Source organism: Leptosomus discolor, chromosome 13, assembly GCF_034619465.1.
Source record: "Leptosomus discolor isolate bLepDis1 chromosome 13, bLepDis1.hap2, whole genome shotgun sequence".
NCBI classification, from domain to species: Eukaryota; Metazoa; Chordata; class Aves; order Leptosomiformes; family Leptosomidae; genus Leptosomus; species Leptosomus discolor.
The window spans coordinates 9185066-9204054 of NC_141403.1; positions in this window are offsets into that span (position 1 = coordinate 9185066).

Sequence of the window (18989 nt, forward strand, 5' to 3'; positions counted from 1 at the left end):
CTCTCGGCCTCCCTGTGTGTGTGCAGAGTACGAACACTGCACCCATGTGCGCACCCTCACGCCGGGGCTGGGGGCATCAGGCGTGCTCCCCATGCAGTGCTTGCAGATTGCTGGTCCCATGGCTCATGACCCTCACTTGTCAATTAAAAAAGCCCAGTGGCTTACTGACTGATTTGCTGGGAATACTCAGCAGCACTGGCCTAACGTCCGTCTTGATTCTGTTGAAGGCACTTAGTGATTTCCTGATCACTTTTCCCATTTCTATTTTATGTTTTTTCCCCAAAACCCCACAGAAACACAATCTTCTTGCTTTTTGATTGAGAAATACATGGTTCATATGTACCTCCATGTGAAGATGATGTTGCCATGATGATAAGTACCACCTAAGATCCATGTCTCACTTGTTCAAACAGAACACAGCAACTTGCCCATTTGTGCTCTATTTGGGAGGCAAAAAAAAAAATTTTATTTCTGTCTTTCTTACATGTAGATGCATCTTTGACACAAGAATTCTTTCTGCTTTAGCTTCCCAGTCTTTATGAGAGTAACATGGCTTCTAGTTCCTTAGTAAGAATGCTTTATCAGAAGAAAACCTGTTTCTTCTCCAGGAAACAGCATTTCTGATTGAGTGAGCTACAACAGTAAGGTCCTTCATTTGCCAAGCATTTTGCTCTGCACACTTTTCATTCCACTTGAGTAGTGACACCCTTGAAGGCAAACAGAGAAGATTCCCCTGGTAGGTGGTGTTCCTCCCATAGTGCACAGGCAGCTGCAGTTTCCAACTGGCTTCAAAGGTGCAGGCTGCTTGATGCTCTGCATCCCACTTAAACATTGCTCAGTGCGTGCGCTGTGGCCAGATGGAGGGGTCAGTCTTGTTCTCTACCAGAAGGGATACTTGTGTAAGAGTAAGGTGAAGACACCCCTCTTTTAGCTTGGCCTACTGCCTCACTCAGGAGCTTCCCTTCATTATCTCAGCCACGACCTGGCTTCCTGCTCTGAAGTTAGAAAACCACATCCTCACTGCAGGCCCTTCTGATTCTGAGCCAAAAATTTGTGTACAGAGAATAGACTGCAGCCAGGACTCACAGTCCTGTTTGCTGTTAAAGTATTGGGCACAGTCATAAGGCCTTGTTGCTTATTTATTTGCCAACTTTTATGCGTTCTGGTTAATATCCTTTATGACAAGTATCAGCCCCTTCTGTGTTTTTCTTAGTAGAGCCAAACAACTGTTCCATTTCTGAAGCTGTGGCTGGGGAAAAGACTTTGCTGTTCACTGCTGTCATGGCTTTCTCTAGCAACTGAGAGCTTGGGACATTGCTGGGATGGCAACAGAGCCCCATGCTGAAAAAACCCAGAGCTGAATAGCTCCTTAGACAGACAGTCATCTATTCTGTGCAAAATACCACAGGTGATCTTGCAATTAAATGCTGTATCATATACACAGGGGAGCTAAGTGAAAGCTTGGCATTCAGCTAACTTAAGGCTTTTACTACTTCACTTTGAAAAAGTGTTTCTTAGCATAGCTATGTGTAATATAGAGTAAATTTTAATGCAAATGACACATGCAATTAATTTATTAAATCGTCATTAATTCTTTAGAAGGCATATACTGAAAATAGTAAATTCTTATTTATTTTAAACTTAAGAGAAATTTAACCACCTAGTTTTAAAGTCACTGAAGACTATCAGTTCTCAGGTAATAGGAAAGAAAATATGAACAGTCAATGCTCATCATCTTCTCTTGTACTCTATAAAAAACCAACTATGTTTGCATGGATAAGAAGTGCAATAGTTATGGCATACTTCTAACTGCATATAGATGTAGCCTAGAACACTAGAGGAAATTACTCTGCCTGAAGATAAGTTAAAGTTTGCTTTGAAGCCTAATCTAAATTTCACAACCGAATCCTCCACGGAACTGGTTAAACAAAATCTCAGTACAAATAACTATTTATTTACTAAAGTTATCTTGATGCACAGAGAAATACAACTTGTGCTCTTCTCTACTTCTAGCTGTCCAGTTGCAGAAGGCCTTGGACTGCCAAGTGAAAAAACACACTGAAGTCTTAATGAATATTTAATAAACATATGTATTTGTACTCCATAACATACATACATCTTTTATATATTTTACTGTGCAGTGATTTCTGTTGGCAATGAAGTAAAAGATACAAAAAAATTAAATAGTCCATTCAAATCTCAAATGACTGAGGCTTGTGCAGACCACCCAAGCCTGCAACTTCAGATCTTTGGCTGAAGACAGTTAGGTTCATTATTCACAGCACGTATAGCTTCTCTCTATCAGTCCTCAATAATCAGAAGTGCAATGATGGCAGAAGCCTGGAATCCAACCCATTAATAATGATTAATATTCTTTCAGAGATGAAGGTGCTATTAATCTGAGAGGAGCTAGCATAGGTTACAAGCTGCCTATAACCAATACTTCAGCTACTTCTGTTCTTATGTATAGTGATTTCCACACTGTTATTTAGATTGCAACATCTAATTGTAATCTATTGGATTTTATGACCTTGAGATTTTTTTTTTCCACTGGATCAAGATTACTCTCCATTTTAGAGAATACAGCTCAACGTTTCACATCAAGGCTAACATCTTTTTTCCTTAAACACAAGCCTAAAATGCTCTCAGGGTTTGCTTAGCAATGCTGACAGCAAGGCAGTAGTTAGGCAAGTGATTTTCTGCTTGAGGCAGTGCAAACCCTCGTCAGTGAAATGTTCTAAGGGGACCTTCTCACAACCTGACTCCACCGGTTCACAGGCGCAAGGCCAACTGTATGCCATTTGATCATGAGCGTACTTTGCATGTGACCAGGGAAAAATTTCAAAGAGCTCTTTCTGTGAGCGCTGGGGTTAGAACTTTTGTTGTATAAATAGGCACCTGCTGCACAGAGCTGTGGCAGTGAGTATGTAGGCATATGGTGCTATTCCAGCACCTCTTCTGGGGGGTCTCTGATCTCACCTCATAGCTGTCTGCTTCTAGCATGTGTCATCCTGGAAGGCACTGCCACTTTTTTAAACTTTACATGCCCCTGTCTTCCTCCTAAACAAGTGCTGTCAACTTTTTCTTCTTCCTCCTGGAACATCTAATCCAAATTATAAAGACAAAGATCCTTCAAACCCTGTTGGGAAAATGATAGCAGCATTTCAGGTAAATATTTAAAAGGCAGGAGTATGATGAAAAACTTCAGACGCTTCTACTCACACTTGACTCATTTCTTGTGCTACGGATATCATCATAAAAGCAATTGGCACATTGCTGCTTGTGTTGTTACGTACAGTGTATGCTATCAAGGCTTGTTTTAATTCTTCATAATTCATGGGCAATTGACCAGACAGGTCTTAATGTGACATTGATTATTTTGTGAATACTTCTTCGAAATACTTCAACATGTGTATTATTAACTCAATCAACTATTTTGGCTCTTTATCATCACTATGGTCAGTTGAATCAACATTGCTAGTGGGAAAATGCATGACCATTAACATCCAAAAATGCCTGCAGAATGTTTTGAAGTATCTTACTGTGCATATAAAGTCTAAAATAATTAATTTGGTCCTGAACCATTGAACAACAGATTCATTTTTGCCTGCTCACTCTTTTCTCATTTGAGAGGCTGTTTGTTTTCTTGGATATCCCCCACTCTATGAAATGGAAAGGGAGAATCATGCATTCAGTTTTTTCACTTTTCATAACAAAGATCTAAAATTACTTGAGAATGGAGCTGCCTGAGACCTGTGCAGCAGCAGCCTCCCTCCAGAGGTCGTGGTTTCTGGTTTTCCAGGGCTGATTTCTCCAGTCAAGGCTGGGGACTCAGCTTTGTGGCCCATAACCCCCAGTGCTGCTCCCACACTCTCTAGAGCTGTTTCTGCCTACCACCATGCAAACTCCCAAAGCCTCAGTTTGCTGTAGGCCCACTTATTAAGTAAACAAGTGTCCCCCACTCAGCTAGCCTCTACTTGGCAGGTGTGGATCCTTTTTAATCAAGAACCAGACTATCAGGAAACAGCTAATAATCAAGAACCCATCAATTAGCAAACAGCTAACAGAAGCTGTTCCCCACAGGTGTCCCTAGAAACCTTCAGAAGCAACTAAAATTCTCACAAGAAAACTTCTTTTATTTAATTGCCATCAGGCTAAAGCAGTTTCATTATGTTTAAGCAAGAACTCAGTTCAAATATAACAACAGGAAAGAGAGACACGGGAGTAACATTATCTATATTTTACCTATGAAGACAGGGAATTCAGGAGTCATCAGTGCATCATGTGTGCTCAGCAAACCTTTTGCTACTCCAGAATAATCAGCAGTATGACCAGAAAAACATCACATGATGAAATATGTTAGTGAAGTTTATAACTGGCTTCTTCAGCAAATTGCAGCTTGACCTTGCTCTAACCTTGAAATTCTGTGAACAGGAGCAAACAGTCATTGAACTAGGAACAGCTTGCATAATATTTAAGTAGCAAATATTACCATGAAATGTAATTGAAGTATAAGGATTATGAACACAATCACATATTTTTAGTTTTGCCAAAGGTAAATGGGAGAAAGTTTTTCTGGCTCTTCAGCAGGACACAGCAGTCTTTAAGGAAAAGAACAGCAATCTCCCTAATATACTTACTGTTGACTAAAGATTTTGAAAAGAAAAGCCATCTTTGTAGCTCAGTTTTCCAGAGGTGTGAGTATGTGTGTGTGCAAATACCAAGTTGTGTGTGTGGATTTATTTCCATGCATTAATATCTAGGTACACATATATACACATATGGTGGTCTAGGCCTGTTGTGCATGCAGCCTTCACAGCAGCATGCCAAGCTACAGAAATTCTGACTAGCCACCAGCTCAAGCTAGCATTCTTGCAGCCCATGGGCACTAGATAGCAGCACCTCTGAAAACAAGGTCTGATGGACCTGAGGTGCTTGAAAGACTAGCTAGTAAATATTAAATCACAGTGTGATTCTTCAGTAATCTCATATAAACCCAATAATATTATGACAACATAAAACAGCAGTAATGCAGTAGCTAATTAAGTCCTTTGAATGATTAAGCTGTATTTATAGATCTTCTAACTGAAAGAGATCATACCTGGCAGATCAATGCTGATGTTAAATAAGTTATTAGCCTCTGCAAAGATTGCCCACAAGGTCATTGAATTGTGATGGTGGAACATTTTAATGAGCTGAACACTTGACCTATGGGAACAGGACCAATAACAATTCATTCAGATGGGGAAGCTCTGCATGTCTAAAAAATATCACATAGTCTTTCTGGGCCTTGATTCCTCAGCCGGTAAAATGGAAACAGTAATTCTCTAACACAAAAAAATCACTGAAGTAATAACACATACAGAATTATCTGTTATTAAGGTTCTGTTTTGTTGTCACATTATTACACCAAGGATGTGTTTCACAATTATTCTTACCTTACAATATGCTATGGTTAAATGAAATACTAGAAAATTAAAAGAATAGCATAACTGTTCAGGTGAATCTGGCCCAGGCCCAAAAGCTGCTGAGGATATTTTTTTTAGTGCTTGCTGGAGTTTTTTAGGGTGCTCAGAACATGCTGTTCTTACCTACCTGTTTGATGCACAACATGACAGTTTTGTTTATTTTCTGTTTCACATCATCTGCAGGTGATAACTCTCTGTGATACAAAAGAACACGTGGCCTTTATTCTCGTAAAAAAAAAAAATCCAAGTGTCTGAAAAAAGGTGCTGAAATCTTTGCCAGTCCAGGACAGTATCATCAGTGGAAATGTTTCACTAATATTTCACCCTGATTTGGAGATATCTTTACCAGATCGTCAGTTCTAGCATATCCATCATTTATCTTCTAAAACCTATAAAAAAAGTCCAATTGCATTTGCAACTTCACTATTTGGACCCCTGACCTTTAGCTGTAGAGGTGGGACCATTGTTTCACTTCTCACAGCGTCTGTAACATCTATTAGAAGATGGCATCAAGCATGACTTCTGTATCATGGATTAGTCTTGATCAGCTGTTTGATTTCTTATTGCAAACCCTAGAGCTATCATGTTACAAAAATTTAGCCTTTGTGATTTTCTGTAAGTGCCAGATTTTCCCTAAATTTTCTATAATGTGGTTTGTTGAGAGAAAAGCATAGCTAACCGTTCATACTTGAATTGAGAATTCAGCATGACTGCCCTGTGAGTATGTGCCTGGAGGGAAGCAAAAATAGGGTTGCTGCTTGGAAAGATGAAGTGATTGAATTCAGTGCCTGAGGCCACAAACCTCGTTTTTGTGACTGCTAATGTGTAGAACTAACTGAAAGCCAACTTGTGAACTAGTTCATGCTTTTTTTTCTTTTCTATAAAAACTAACATTATACATTCTATCTGGGAGATTTATCTCTGCTGTAGCAAAAAGAATGCAACCAATCCAAGCTTGCAGTCTGGAACATGATCAAATGATCTACTGCTCACAAGAAGCTAGTGAAGAAATAGTTTGAAATTTTATCTAATGTATTTCTCAATGCCATGGGTATGCATTAAGGGCACATTGCTCAAGCCCTTGAAATACTGTTTGGGAGCCCAGCACTAATGGCACATGGCTGAAAAAGATCACAGAACCAAAGAGTAACTTCCGTGTGCTCTCACCCTGAACATTGCTCAGCAATGTGTACTGCCTCAGTACTGACACAGTGACTCCTGTTACAGATAAAGCTCTGTGAGTGTGAGGTTAGAGATAAGCAAGGTCAGGGCATTCAGGTACTGCTGAATTGTGCAGTGTTACCAATTACAGACATTGCTTTTGCAGTATTTCTAACAAGTAACGTAGCCACCAAGCTCTTGCTGGTGATAACCTTACTCATCACATACAAAAAAGTTCATCATAGGTTGTTCTGTGATGCACCAGTGCATTGTTCAAAAAATGAATCTATCTCTTACTCTCAAAAGAGGTTGACCACATCCCAACGGCAATCTCGCTGTGCCAGGCCTCAGAAGATCACTAGCGGCTAAGTGCTGGGCTTGAGACTCTTGTACGAGTCACAATTTGACAGTGGGCACTTAGCAACACAGTAGGAGGTCTTCAATAAGACATCCTCATAGACACTCCTACATAAATGGATGTCATCTTCTGAAGTCTCCACTCTAAAACATGATAAATTTCATGAGCAATAACAGATCAGGTAGGCCTGGGCCATGACAGAGCATTAAGAGTCTTGAACAAGAAGCTGCCAAAAGTAAACATGCGCTCAACAAAACTCAGAACTTTCCTGTTTTGTCACTCTAAGAAATGGTGGGAAGAAAAGGAAAAAAAGCCTTTATTTACTGGTTCAAATGAGCTGAGAACTGGTGGAGCAAAATTTAGCTGATTAAAATCTAGTTACTGTTGGCTTTGGAAATCCCAAGAACTTTTGGTTTCAGGGAGCTTAATTTATCATGTCTAAAGGCACAGGAGAGCTGGAATTCCATTTAAAACAGGAAACACTGGCTACTTTTGAAATATCTCTCAAACATAAACGTGTTACCAAGGAAGCTGCCAATAGCAAAAAATTGTTTTGTTTTCTTCTTCTGGAGCTTGCTGCGGTGATAGGCTAGTCCAGAAACGAACAAAACCACAAAAAGCAGAAAATGTGAGTGATGAGCTAGGGACAGTCCAGTCATGAAACCTGTTTGCGCCAGTGTATTCCCATGCTATTTTAAAAATACCCATCTGTTGTGGAGCTAGTGGATTTACAAGCTAGCGGAGAGGTGGTAATTTTATATCAGCAAGTAATAGGAGCCTGTGTTGGGGGCACACAGCAGGTTATAGGTAGGGAGCACCACTAAAGTATGGAGATGTTCTGAAACAGCCAGCTCTCCTTTAAAAATACTGAGATGTAAAGCAGGGGAGGTTTTGTCATTTTAAAAAAATTCTCAACAAAACCATATCATATTATTGGTTCTGTTTGCTTTTGTCTGAAAACAGAAATATCCAATACAAAGTTTATCAAAAGTGGGGTCTCACTTCATTGCCTTCAATACAATCCTCTTTTATGATCATGGCATCACTATGGAGAAGTTTCATCTAGTTCAGAAGCTGATTTTAATCTCTACATGAAGTATGGATTAATAAGTGAATTATGGGATGGAATGATTGACACAGCAAGCAAGAATGTATTAGAAAGCGGGATTAGAAAGCGTTATTTAATACAGAACGGAGTGACTAAGCATGAGCATGGTGATTAATAATACAACGTACCAGAGGAGAGAAGAGTTGTAAGCATAGAGCAAAGGGAAAACCCTGACCAGATTCTCAGCTGGTGTACACTGCCCAAACCCAAAGGAAATTAGGGAAGCTCTGACAGTTTATGACAGCCAGGAATCTGTCCCAGGAGAAATAGACTGAAATTAAGGAAAAAAAATTGAACTTCAGCTAAATATCTGAATAAGAATCCTGACAGCATGATCCCTTAAATTGAGAAACAGTCTCCCAAGGGAAATGCTGAAAGCTTTAAGCCAGGACATATTTGGAATTAGATTAGGCAAAGCATTTGAAAAAATACACCATGGGGACAAATTTGTACTGGAGGGGAGATGAATTAGACAGTCAAATAGGTCTTTTTCATGCATTCTTTTAATTACTAAAAACTGACTGTACAAAGAGAAGAAAGAGCTTGGCAGTGGTTTTGCCTATATAGTTGTCCACTGGCCCTGAAACAGTGTTGAGTATCATACCCAGATGGAAAGGTTCCATTGCTGAGAACATGGCATATATCGTCTTCAGCTCTATCTAGTGTTTCTTATGAATAGCCTTTTTTTCTGCATATAATGAAAACCAGTGAGAATTCAAAGCCATTAAATGAGGTAGTTTTCATGGATGTCAATGAGATTTGAAAGTTGGCCATGAAATATACATATATTTTTGTTTCCCTATGAGGCTGTTGTCATTTAGGAGCTACGTCAGCGTATAGAAACAGAAGTCATACTCATCTTAAGGTATAATTGAGAATGTCCCTTCTTTAAATTAAAAATGGAAGTCTAGGCTTTAAATGAGAGAAGTACAACATCCAGCCACAAAAAGCCACTTTCATTTTCATGTAAATATGTAGCCATCATTTGTTTAACTCACACCAAGCTATCAAATTTTGTGGTGGGCTATAAACTTGTTGAGTCATTAGCCTGGCTGCTTAATGGAGGAAAACTAAATTCCTGTTCCTGCATAATGACGCTTATTCACTGTAGACATTTGCATCACTAGGAAACGATAAAACCTCATCCTTCATAATGAAGTTCTGAGCTGACAAAGAAGAAAATATAGTGTTGTGGGACAGCTATGAATATAAAACAAGCTTAATAAAGAAGTAGTAACAAATTATATTATGCAAAATGCAAGGCAATAAAAAAAATGTTACTAACTCATTGGAAATGTCATAAATAATCTAAATAGTTTTTAACTGTCAAAGCCTTGAATAATATATTCCTTAAAAAAATGAGGTACAGAATAGATGCCAGTTTAATTGCCATCATATTTTGACAAGCATGGAGAACCTTGTATCCAGCTTATTTGCTAAATTTAGCTCACATGCCTAGGATGAAATGGTGGGGGGAACGCTGTTAGTCTGCTTTTTCAACCCATTGGTGATCCATCAAAAACTACCTACTGTGGTCATGCAAGGACGGACTCTGCATACCAACCAATATAGTTTCAAGCAAAAGGTGTTTATTGAATGTTTGGCTGCGTCTTATATACTGTTTTATTTCCGTACATGTGATCATGCATTTTCAGATTGGTTATCCTGCTTTGTCCACCTGCCCAGCATGCAGTTACCTTACTTATGTGATTGGTTACAAGTTCTATGCGACAGTGTCTGTTAGTACCTACTATTCACCCCTTATTTTCTTTTATGCCCTTATTAGGTATTCCCTCTGTCTGCTAGATAGACTCCTACAACCTACCTCAGCCAGTTTAAAGTATTATTGTTTTACATTTGAGACCAACATTTAGAGTTTGCATTACAATCTCAGGCCAACTGATCCTTACAAAGTTAGGAGAATCTCTGGTGTGAGTGTTTGGTAAAATCAAGCACTGCCTTCTTAAAATCAATGTTCTTTTTGAACAAATAAATACACCGTCTGCTATACCTCTGTGGGTCAGCAAGGGCATGAAATCCCATTAGGACAGCTCCTTGTATTACAAAAGACTTTGTCCAATTTGTGTGTCCAAATGGCTCACTTTCCACTCTTCCAAAATTTCATGTTACAGAAAGGAAAAAGTCACTACCATTTCAAGAATTGCTGGCGGCTCAAATAATAATGACTTAGATTCTATTTCTGCTGAAGTCTCAATGATTCTAATAGTCCCAGTGACTTGAATAGAAGCAGCTTGGAGACTTGCATAACCAGAAGCATTTCTATTCATGAAAACAGTTGCAAAATTAACTGCTAGTGTGATCAGATCCTTACTTCAATGGAGATTTCCCTGCTGACATAGGCACTTGTTTAATTATATGCTGCTTGTACTCTAAATGCAAAATGTTCAAGATGCTTGAACCAGTTACTACATCTTCTAGTATGTGAGGCTGGTAGGGACAAATGATACATTTAATGTACTTCTAAGAGATCTGTGGAAAATCATATTGCCTTGAAAATGCAAAATTTAACATGTTTTGTTAATGATTTTGATTTAGCTTTTATATGACTGACAGACATCACAAGTCAGAAATCCTACTTTGGCTTTTAAATGTGAGACGTTTTCTTCTGGAGAAAATCTATTTTAAACTTGCTCTCTGTTTTCCAGAGAAAATGGTACTCATGTCCTTATACAAACATAAAGGAGTTTCACCCTAGCTCAAGTACACATAAAAAGTCTGAGCTATTTTTAAAGTATTTTCAAAGGGATGTGGTGATTTTTACCCTCTAGTTGCTATTGTAGTCACCAAGTCAGTGTTTCATTTCTGAAATACAAAGCTCAAAGTAAGCAGGTTGGTTTTAACAGGCTTGTGAGCCTAGTCTGACTCTCTTTTACCCTTTTTACAGCTGGAATTGGCTGTACAAAATTTTCCATTATGCAACAGGATTTGGAGCCACTCCGTCTGCTATGCTCTCTTTGGTCATGTCCAATAACTGATGTTTCCAATAACTCATTGAAATTGCCAGCTCTCCTGGGCAAGGCACCAGTCATTGTGATCATCTCTAAGGCTTGTAAATCTTCTCTTTAGTTTTAAAACGCTTCATTTAGCACATTTAAGTCACAAATAAACATTTACAAAACAAAAATTAAGTGATTTTTAAGCCTGAAATGGGGCTTCAGAGATTCCATCAGAGAAGAAGAGAATCCAAATTGGACAGAGTTTGGCTACTGGCAAATGAGGAAAACTTTCCTGCCCTGCTGTTTTAGTCTCTTAATAATATGGAGATGAACCTAGCAGTCGCTAGATTTTTCTAATCCATTTTATAACAGTAACTTTCACTTCTATCTAGGGACTCTCCATCCCTTCAGTGCCAAAAAACCAAATGATTCCAATCTGATAAGAATTGTGCCGCAGAAGAGACAGACTAATTGCATTTTCCAAGATCATACTCCTTAGACCTCTTGCAGAGGACATTATCAGCATAGCCTTCAGACATGTGGCCAAAAGTGGCAGTTCCAAAAATATAGTTAAGAGGCTTGGTTTGCTTTCACTTAGCTCACTCTACACTCAGCTGTGCTGCAGTGAGTCTCCCAGTCAGGCTTATTCCAGGACTTCAAGGTCGATTAGGCACCTTGTAGATGTAGAATCTAATTCAGAGCTTCTTGTGTCAGAAATTTCCGTTTGTTTTCACTATTTTGATTTCCTACTTTTCATGCACCATAGAGGGTATTGGTTAGAGACTTAAACACTGGGGGTCTCCTGGTAGCTGGGAATATTTTGTGCACATGGGCTCAGTGGGTCCTGTCTCAAATTTTTTCCTCAGTATTGAAGGTTCATTGGATCCCTCCACGATGGAAACAAGAGTAAGAACATCAGTATGACAGCTAGAATTGTCTCTCATTATTCACCAAGAGTTTGTTTTTTGGAAACCAGAGTAATCTGAAGAGATCTTCTCTTTGTTTGCGATAACCTGTACGTCATGTTAATATTACATCATTATGTTATATAATTTGTTGTGTTTCAGTCATCTGGAAAGGCCTATGGTGATGTTCCTGTGTCCCAGAATGACAGAAGTACAAACTGTACCAACTGTGCTGGTAAGAAGGTGTCAGTTTTGTGTTTCTAGGAACACCCTGGACTTAAGCCTTTACATCTGCTGATCATCCTCATCTCCCATTCCATTTTATAATTTACTGTCTCTTTACAGAATGTTTAATCTATATAAAGGCACAGATCTTATGCCAGAATTTGACATGTCAGTCTTTTCGGTATGCCTCTCCTTTTCCCTCAGTTTGAAATCTACTTGATTTGGCTTTTCTCTGTATAGTGACTCTTTTTTCTCAAATGGGAAAAAAAAAAACCTACAAAATTAAACCACTAAAAAGAATAATTTCTGAATAAATTCTGCTATGACAAGGAAGTTATATTCATTTAAGCATTATTTGGTGGTAGCTCTACTGTTTTGTTAGAAGCACGCTCTTTCAGTGTACACCACCAATTCAAGGCTGTTTTTCTTTGAATGAGCACTGAAGTAGATCTCACTGGGTTCTATGCATTTCTTCTACCCTTCAGTTATGATTAGAAAGACCTTAGTAATTTAGGCTGCTATGACTGCTACTCAAGCATGTAGATAATCTTCACTTCTCTCTGGATGAATGTACATAGCTGTTCTTCTCTTCAACTGTGCTTCTGGATTGCCGTTCTGTTGCTCACGAGTCATGCTAAACCAGTAAACCCATAACAGGGTGTGATGTCTGTCATTCCTTTTCATCCAGGCAAAGGAAGCTACTTAGAGCAAGCCCAAAGAAATTCTTTAGGTTAAGCTTGTTGTTTCTTGTCCCCAAAATACACAGAACTCAGAGAAGAAAATAAGTAAAGACAAAAAACATCTGTGCACGTACCACATTGTAGTGCTACTCCTTGGTCTGATAAGTAGCCTTCACTTAGCTCAAGCACCCTTCAGGCTGTTGCTGAGTGAGGGAAGACTGCATCACCTCCTCCACTTAGGGCTTGCCTTGTCAGGAGCTGTAGGGTAATATGCTTGGGTGGTTCCCATGAGACTGGCATAGCTTGAGCCTACCCTCCACTGTCACAAGACCATCTGCTGAACGTCACAGCATTAAGTGTATTAGATGTAGATATGGAATGTACATGTGAGGCTTCAATGGACCACACACACACACAGAGCTTTAAGACAGACTTGGACAAACTTAATGCCTGAGCATGCCTATACAACCAGATGACACCAAAAAACAAGCCAAGAAACTGACTTATAGCTCAAATTTAAAGAAAAAGAAAAAGAAGGAGGGGGGCGGGGGGTGGGAAGCAGAGACGTTATCTCCTTCCTTTTTCCCCAGGCTATATTCCAGTGGATCCTTTCATCCCTCACTGTTACAATGCAATCTGTCAAACTACGCGCTGGTATTATCGCTAATAGATGTTTATGCACTGCACAGGCTGTATTCTACCATTTCATAGAATTCCAGAACAGTTTGGGCTGGAAGGGACCTTAAAGCTCACCCAGTGCCACCCCCTGCCACAGGCAGGGACACCTTCCACCAGACCAGGTTGCTCCCAGCCCCATCCAGCCTGGCCTTGAGCACTGCCAGGGAGGGGGCAGCCACAGCTGCTCTGGGCAGCCTGTGCCAGGGCCTCACCGTCCTCACAGGGAAGAATTTCTTCCTCAAATCTCATCTCAATCTCACCTCTTTCAGTTTGAAACGGTCAACCCTTGTCCCATCACCACACCCCTGATCAAGAGTCCCCCCCACCTTCCCTGCAGCCCCCTTTCAGCACTGAAGGCCGCTCTAAGGTCTCCCTGGAGCCTTCTCTTCCCCAGGCTGAACCACCCCAACTCCCCCAGCCTGTCCTCACAGGGAGCTGCTCCAGCCCCTGAGCATCTTCGTGGCCTCCTCTGGACCCACTCCAGCAGGTCCGTGTCCTTCTTATTTCTGTTAATGTTCATGACTTTAGACTTAACCTGTGAAATGCAGATTAGCTAGGTTAGTCAGTGTGGTACAATTCAGGTGCTATAGTATTTGCAAAAGAATATACAATCAAAGAGCATCAACAAAGTGTAATTGACATCATCCATTGCATCTCATCGAGTCAAGAATTACTCTCTGATTGATGCAGAGTGATGTGCAATCACTTGTAATTGATTAGAATTCATTCAGTATAGAATGACATGTTGAGTAATTGCTACTGAGAAATAATAACTGGTTAAAGCTAAGAGGACAGGCTTCAGCCAGTCCAAATATTTTGGACTTCTTGTTTCCTTCAAACATTTAAGAACACTATAGCTTTTGTGTTACAGCTTATTTCTGGACTGGACTTCAAATGTTGCATACTAGCCTAGTTCATGAATTCATTAAAAATAGGAGTGTAATACATCTTGAGGTTAGCAAAGGAAAAGCTTGATGAGATGTTGTTCTGAATGCTCTGAACCTTCAACAATCAGACAGCATAAAACGTTGATGTTCTTGTGTTCTCAATGAACAAAGACAGGATTTTCTGATAGGTAGGATACATTTAAGACCCGTATTTTATGCTTGTTTTTAGTAGAAAAAGATGAATTCACTTCAGTCAACAAGTTCACTCTTTCCTTAGGTAGTATTTTGGAGCACCCATAGTTTCAGGGAGTTTGGGAGGGACAGATACAGATACAGTAGATCAGCAATGCAGGGCCAAACTCTCTTGTCAGTGTCCCTGGTGAATTCATGTTCTCTTCATATGACTTGTAGCACTCAAATCTCAACAGGTTTCAGACAACATATGGCAAAGTACTGAGCCAAAAGAGAGAAATTTGATTTGTTTTTACTTCATTTTGCATAACATGACATATGTATTATCTTATTTATTTCTTTTATTTTTGACCATAAATGCTTCGTAGCAAACTTTAAGATACTTTTACTTTATGTGTACCTGAGGCAACTTCACCACAAAATCTCACATAACTTTACTGCATTTTTCTAATGTATGTTTAGCCCACACAACATAAATCAATCCAATACTGTCTTCCACAGACTCCCAATATATTCATCACCCTATAATAGTCTTACTATGCATGAAAATTTGCACAAGAGAGAGATTTCCTTTCTTTTCAATCTAAGACTTTGAAAATAGCACCCAACCAAACAGTAAAAATCCTGCATTTTTTACATTTATAAAATCTCCAAATCCACTGTTTGCAAGGGCTCCATTTTCTAAGCGCAAGATTTAGAGAGGGCTGTTCACCTAAGACACACCCTCCTGACCAGAAAACCCTGACAAATTTACAAATAGCTGGCCTTTTTGCCATTTTCCCCATGGCAAGGCCCACGTCCTCCTTTTTTCGTACAGGTCATGAACACACGGATTCTAAAAATCTCTAAAAACTGTACGAAAATGTCAGCAGAAAAATTACACTGCTCTGAAGTGGGAGACAATGCAGGGGCTGAGATCAAGGGGTAACACTGAGAATGAGATCAGACTGTGCAGCAACCTCATCCTGACTAGGTCTGGCACACATGAAGCACTTCAATACTTGGCTGAAACAGGCAGCTTGGATGGACCAGAAGAGGAATGTGAAATTGAATGCCCAGACAGCACACTTTTCTTCGACAACGTTTTCCATCCTGTGGAGATGAGTGTGACATGGGCTGAGGCAGAAAATAGGGGGCCAAACTGATCAGTTCTGCCTTGAAAAGCAAACCTCTAAGCTTTCTGGAAAGGGGCTCACTTTCCTACATGTAGGACAAGGGTGGCTGGAGCACTAAGGAATGATGGAGAGGGGCAGGGGACACACAGAGGTCACATTTGGAAGGTACTTTTGGGGAGGTTCTTCAGTCTTTTGAAGACCAATGCAAGAAAAGAGCTTGCCAATATTTCCTGCACTTAACTCAGTCATGGACTAGTCAGCTGTACTGAGACAAAATTTATTGCAGTCTAGCAATTTTTTTGCCCTTTTCATACTGAGAACAATGCTTCTTTAAAGAGCCGAAAGACATTTAAACTGATATTTTTACTGTGTTTCTTACAGAACAGCTCCAGTTTATGGGACATGTGGTTTATTATTGCCAGTGCCTTGCTGACTAGCAGGTGCTAAATGGAGTTCTCTGTTTCTTAACATCACATTCAGATATTTTTGGCTGCTACTGGAATTTCTAGTCAACTCACTCATGCAACATTTTTATCCATAGGTGGGGGGTTTTGTTTTTAAACTGAAGGCTTAATGCTTTTTGTTTTGAGATCTTGTGGAAAGTATACAACACCATGGGCAGTAAGAGACAATTTCTGCCACTTCATGAAGGTGATAAGAAAGTACAGCAAATTTTGACTGTGAAGAGCTCCTTGTGTTCCTGAACACGGTGGTGTATTTGCAATGTTTTATATGCTGTCCCAAAGGAGGATATATTAATCAAACGAAACGACTGTGATAGCTGTGAGACACTCAAGTTCGAAAGTAATATAAACTGGAAAGAAACAAGTGTTTGTAAGGAGCTGAAATTGTCAGCTCATCTGTGAATAGATCCTTTAAAGTTTTAGCAGAAGTTATTCGTTGGCACCCTTGTTATCAAATATTTACTCACATTATGTGTAGCATCATTTAATCCCTAACATCCAAATCGTGTAGAGCAGACACTGACTCTTACCTTGTTTCTCATTAGTGCCAGCTCCATGCAGCATCAGCTCTGGAAGTGCCCTGCTTGTGGTTATTTCTAAAGTAACTCTGCCTGTTACAACACTTTCATGCTGTATCCTAGATATGTACATTTTCATATAAACATAGAAATCTCCGAAAGTGCTAGGAGAAGGGATGTTTTGGGTTTTGTTTGTTACTTCTAAGTATCACTTGGTGCTAATTTCAGATTAGGGGAAAGTTTCTTTGAAAGTACCAGAGCCAAAAGAATATTGTTCAAAACATTAAGAAACTCACTGGTGCAGTTTATCAATATTTTGTAAAATAATTTTATAAAAAATGTCATGACTCATCTTGTGTATTGTTGAAAGTTATTTTCATTTCATAAATAAAAATTTGAATATTCATTTATAGTGTTGTTTTCCCCACTTGGTTGCTTGCTTCTTTGTATGCATGGATGTCTGAGCACATTGTAAAAAATATTCTCTCAGTTGATTTGCTTTAAAAGCTTACATGGCTTCAAGAAGAGAACGGATGAATTTAGGGTTATTAGATATACGTGATAAAGCTCTGAAAGCCCTAAGTTTAAGAAGGTTGAAATGTGTTAGCGAATCATATTTGCCTACACCACTCTTACACTCTTTCTTTCCTAGATTGGAAACAGAACGTGGGACTAAATGGACTTTTGACCTGAACTACTCTGGCCAACCCCATATGTATGAAGACCATCTTCTGACCTCCAACAACCCAATGCTGTTCCTTTTACTTTTCTTACTATAACAAAATTAATGAGATGTAAAGCAAGAAAAGGCTTTAGGGGAATGAGTCAGGATATAGGAGGAGAGCATGGCCATAGAAGTATTTGTGTACATAAATATTTGTAACACACATAGCTAGTCAGAAACATTTTTTTCTAAACATCTACAGTAGTAGCAATCCAAAGAGAAGAAAGGAGAAGAAAGGAGAAAGAATCATAATAGATTAGTAGGACTAAAACCAGAGATTACCCTCTGTCTCCTTCATTCTCTACAAATCTCTGAGCAGTCTTCAGGCTTTCTAAATCCCACTGGTTTTCTATAATGTAGGTAGAAAGGAAAAGCATATTTGTAATGTGGTAAATTTGCACTTTGCTAAGGCCATTTGCTTCTCGTTTTTTAGGATTAAAATAGTGCTATGCAGAAGGTATCTGACCAAATTAGAAAGTATGCTAACATTGACAGAATGTTGTTAATTCAAGGCAAAATACTAAAAAAACAAAAATAGAACTTCAAACTGAGTCAGCAGTTGTTGCTTCCTGCCCTGTCATTTCTCTCTTTGTACATTATGACTAGCGTTTTGAAGGGCTGAGCAAATTGATGGCCAACATGCAATTCCCATAGATCCAAACCACCTTAAGAAGAGTTTCCCTCCAGTACAAGAGGTTCTTCCACACTGCAGAGCTAATTCCAGTTGAAACAGAAACCATTCTACAGTGAGAGCTCAAGGTGACTGTGGATGTTGGAGGCAAGGACACTGAGAGTCTTTTCTAAATGCATATGTGGTACACAGGTACAGCAAGCATAGGCGGCCTTAAGTGGTTTGGGACCTTACACTACTTACAGCTGCTCACTGGATCACCCTGTCATGGGGTGAAGCCTACCCTGAAAATGGTGCCCCCAGATACACGACCTTGACTACTCCTGCCCAGTTCCAGTTGACTGGATTAGTTTTACATGAGTTGGAAATCCAGTAGCAGTAGACAAAATTTGACTTGGCAGCTATTGCTGGGTTCACAGCTTTCAGGGCAGGAGGCCAGAAGGTGATAGAAAAGATGGTGGCAACTACTGCTTGGCCTTAGGTATGGAGAAAGCCAAACAGGTTGGTGCAAGGCTACATGATTAGCAAGGCCATTGGCAGCCTATGACAACAATCTAATTTAGAAGGAAAAAAATCAGTTTTAAAAAGTTCCTTGTTGGGGGAACGCCAGACATGGATATCCAAGACCATATGGAAACTTGAGACAAGGAGACACCAGCACATATACGAACCAAACAGTAGGCCATGGACCTGGCATGTTGACGAGTCAGGGAGAGGGTTCTGCTTCCGTGGGTCCCTGCTCTGCTGGTCCAAACTGGCCAGAGGGGCTGAAGCCCTGGCTTATGTGGGCATGTAATATGTGTTGTAGAATAAACATTGCCATCCATCTACTCTATTTATCCTGCTAAGCAAATACATTTCCAATTTTTGGGTGGCGTGGGTGCATTCTTGAAGCTGTCCCACCGCACTGAATTTTCT